This window comes from Etheostoma spectabile, unplaced genomic scaffold (genome assembly GCF_008692095.1).
Source record: "Etheostoma spectabile isolate EspeVRDwgs_2016 unplaced genomic scaffold, UIUC_Espe_1.0 scaffold00019138, whole genome shotgun sequence".
Classification (NCBI taxonomy): Eukaryota; Metazoa; Chordata; class Actinopteri; order Perciformes; family Percidae; genus Etheostoma; species Etheostoma spectabile.
The window spans coordinates 10,001-14,301 of NW_022604699.1; the positions used below are offsets into that span (position 1 = coordinate 10,001).

At 38.0% G+C, this 4,301-nt stretch overlaps 2 non-coding genes across 2 annotated transcripts; both read right to left on the reverse strand.

Annotated features, from left to right (window-relative positions):
- Positions 1–1,940: 1,940 nt before the first annotated feature.
- Positions 1,941–2,012, reverse strand: trnaa-ugc (transfer RNA alanine (anticodon UGC)). The gene has a single exon. It is a non-coding gene; the product is annotated as a tRNA-Ala (tRNA).
- Positions 2,013–2,555: 543 nt separating this feature from the next.
- Positions 2,556–2,627, reverse strand: trnaa-ugc (transfer RNA alanine (anticodon UGC)). The gene has a single exon. It is a non-coding gene; the product is annotated as a tRNA-Ala (tRNA).
- Between the last annotated feature and the right edge of the window lie 1,674 nt (positions 2,628–4,301).

A 4,301-nucleotide genomic window follows, 5' to 3' on the forward strand; every position in this document is an offset into this window, starting at 1 on the left:
CTGCTAATCTTGTTTATGCTTCGTGTATAACAAAGCATCTGTTGCTGCAAATGTCGGAAGTGAAATGTCTCCACCTGCTGAAGAGTAAACTTAATGGCATGTTAAGTTCATTTCGTTGCGCCATAACACGCTTAAAACTGGAGGATAATACAATAAATATACACAATCACAAGGATTCATGTGAATAATCAATCTGTGTTCAATCAGGAAGCTCACATAAAAGATAGTTCCAAATGTTTACTTTGCAACTCGTAAATTGGTTGCCACAGGTTCCCAAACCTCCCCTCAAAATGTGAATTACAGATTTTCCGGCACCTGAATGGGATTAGCAGAAAAGAGTGGCGCAGCGGAAGCGTGCTGGCCCATAACCCAGAGGTCGATGAATCAAAACCAAAATCCCATGCTTTGTATCAGTAGCATGTCTAATTCCAGTCTGTTGCTGCAAGTGTCTGAAGTGAAATGTCTCTGTCTGCTGAAGGGTTGACTTACTTGCAGGTTGAGATTATTTCATCCATAAAAAAGAAACTAACTTGTTGTAACACCCATAAAAACTGGAACACAAAACAATAAATAACTACACTAGAGTTAATAATTACTGTAAATAGAATCTGTAAAACACGTACGTTTAAAGTGCTTGTTGTGCTGTCTGATAGTCTGAGGTATGAAAGAGAGAGCATACCGCTTGTGTGTAGTTTGTGTGACAGGAGGTCTTAGTCTACCACTACGTTCTATAACCCTACCAGTCAGATTACCACAGGAGGTAATATCTTCTGCAGCTCTTTTAAAGACTCTACCATAATACCTGCTGGAGATGCCAGGTCCTCATACATGTAAAGCATGAGCTCTACCACTGAGCTACATCCCCTGAAGATTTTCAGTTTTTTAAAACTTTTTTCTGAGATTGACTTAGACTTATCTTTATTAATCCTTTTGGGATGACTCCCACAAGGAAATTGAAATATGTTGTTGATGGCTTTAAAACCTGTAAATGCAACTGCGATGGCTGGAAATCAAACCTGGGCAAAATGAGTGCACTGCTATGTTATAAATCATGGTTGAAAAGTAACACATCTGTTGCCTTTCTGCTGGACGATACAACGTTCACTGCAAATCTTGTAACACAGACTGAAAAGAAATGCTAAGAAATACATTGGTGGAGATGGGTTGCTTCCACTACTTCTGAGATAACACTGTCTTTGCTACCACTCTTGAGGAACACCTCTCGTTGTCGGCAGGATCCAAACCTGCACGGGGAGACCTCAATGGATTTCTAGTCCATTGCCTTAACCGCTCGGCCACGACTACCTGCAATTTAGTGCCAGACCTATTGGAACAAATGTTCATAAACTTTTTGATTGGTTATTAGTAGTTACCAGACACGGGCAAAGTGCAAATCGTAGTGCACTTCCTGTGTCTGTGGATCCTCGTGGAGGCAGCTTGATTGATTGATATGCTCCCTTATTTGTACCATAACAGAGATCTAATATTTTATCAAATTAGGTTGGGCGAGTAACCTTTCTGGCTAATCTTCACAAATAAAGCAAGTAACCACAAAATGAAAACTAATGCAATGGCTGGGAATCAAACCCAGGTGAATTGCTTGGAAGGCAGCTATGCTCACCACTATACCACCATCACTGGGCAATACAATGTTTACTGCAAATCTTGATACACATCTGGGCATTGAGACTGATTTTGCATTAATTACCATAAATGCAAGGAGGTCACGGCAACCCACAACACTGTGCTATTCAAATATGCACTAATCCTTTTCAATAGTTGAGTAAAGCAGGACATGGGTAAGGTGCACCGAGTTTTTAGACACTTGATAAGTTAATCATCCACTTTATGGTCTTTTAATACTCACTGCATTGTTTCATTTTCTCTTTCAGAATAAGAGCTTCTGCAGCTCTTTGACAGACTGGACAAGGAATACCTGCTGGAGATGCTGGGGATTGAACCCAGGTCCTCATACATGCAAAGCATGCACTCTACCACTGAGCTACATCCCCTAAATGTTTGCAAATTTCTTTTACTTTTTCTAAGATCATTGAATAAGAGAAGAACGCTATCAGAAAACTGACTCGGTCAGTGGAGCCATGAAAAGACCCCATGACAATCTACCTGACCATAGCCTTTCAAGTCAGTGACAAATCTAAGCTGCATTTCCTTTTTACCAAAATTCAATTTCCAATTTTGGTAAAATGTTTTGCGTCAAAAGTAGTCTGTTGTTCAAAATAATTAGACAGCTCAATCTGGCAGTGTTGCCATAAAAACACTACATGCCAAACAAACTACTTGAACATTGCCCTTCTAGTCACTGACTGATCACGTTTCCTTGATGCAAAGTTGCTAATGCATTTTGTTTGTTTGTTTTATTTGATCCCCATTAGGACAATGCACTGTTCACTGCAAATCTTGCAACACATCTGGTCATTGAGACTGATTTTTGCATTAATTACCATGAACACAAGGAGATTGCCTTTTAATACTTTTGTCTTTCAGAATAAGAGGCTTTGCAGCTCTTTTACAGACTGTTGTAACAGAACACTTGTTGGAGATGCCGGGGATTGAAACCAGGACCTCATACATGCAAAGCATGCACTCTACCACTGAGCTACATCCCCTGAATGTTTCTACAGAAACCCCTACCCGGGAAAAATGTTGAAGTAAACTTGTTTGTTTTATTTGGATCCCCATTCGCTTCAGCATGAACTAAAAGCTTTTCTTCCTGGGGTCCTACAATCCTTTCTTTGACAATACTCTTTATGACATTTCATTACACACACACACAGACATAAATTAGAAAACACTAACCATAATTAAATCTTAAAGTTAACGCAATTCATACAAGAAATAAAATAAAAGACACTACTCCGAATAGATAAATCAATTTAAGAAATAAGATAACAAAAGCCCTATAACAAACTAATTTTAAATTACATATTTAATTCCTTTGAAATAAATATGTCTTAAGTGATTTTTTAAACCATACTGAGAGTTGTGTTTGATAGTCGTTGGGAGAGAGTTCCATTCACACATCGCTCTGTACCCGACAGAACGCTAAATTGATTTAGTTTTCACTTTAGGTAAAATAAAACTCCCTCCTACTGCACGCCTCGTTGGATAATGATGTGTAGCAGTACTAAAGGATAGTTTTCTGTATGAAGTAAAAGGTGTTTTGTTTGTTATAGCGTTATGTAAAAAATAATTAGTGAATGCACAAATCTATTTTTAACTTTAAACCATGAGAGTTGTCCATGCATGTTATCAACATTTGATCTAAACCCCCACGAGAGAGCCACACGTGCAGCTTTATTCTGAATCACTTGTCATTTTTCATATTAATTGCTGAAGTGCTGGACCACACCACTGAGCAGTAATCCATATGTGAAAAAAACAAAACCTGAAGAACTTTTTAACGTATCTGTGGTGTGAAGATGTTTGCACACCTTTTAATAACTGACAAGGTGTTGCCCATTTTAGTTACCAGCTTCTGAACATGTTTGTCCCAACACAATCTACACCAATCTACCCAAAAGTTTAGCCTCTTCTCTTTGCTCTAGAGAAGTTTGCTCTATACTGAGTTCAAGTTTCGGTTTGGACCATAAAGAAATGCGAGTTCCAACCCCTAAACTAGTAGTTTTAGATCCATTGAGATCAGTTTGTTACTCTTGATCCAGTCCACCACTGACTGTAACTCTCTCTGTAGTTTAGTACTTAGATCACCAATATCAGTTTGTGATAAATATATAGTAGACTCATCAGCAAGCATGGAAATGCTCGCTTTATCTAAACCAGATGGTAAATTGTTAGTAAAGATTGTGAAGAGGAGTGGCCCAAGACAACTTCCTTGAGGAACTCCATGTTCCACAAGCTTGAAAAACTTCCATTAAAGTAAACTAATTGTCTCCTATCAGTCAAATAACTTTCCATCCATAATAATGCGGTTTGTGAAAAACCATAATATTCCCGTTTTTTTAACAGCAAGTTGTGGTCAATTATATCAAATGCTGCAGTAAAATCAAGCATCACAACACCTATTATTTTCCTCTCGTCCATATCCTTAAACCAGTCATCAACCATCTGAGTCAGGGCAGTGGCAGTTGAGTGTTTTCCTCTGTATGTATGCAAGCTGAAAAACTGTAATTAAATTATTTAAAAAATAAAACTGAATCTGTTCATAAACAATTCTTTCCATTGTTTTACAGAGAATTGGTAATAAGCTTATTGGTCTACTGTTTGATCCAGAGAAAGGCATTTTCTTATTCTTTGATATTGGCACAACTTTACATATCTTC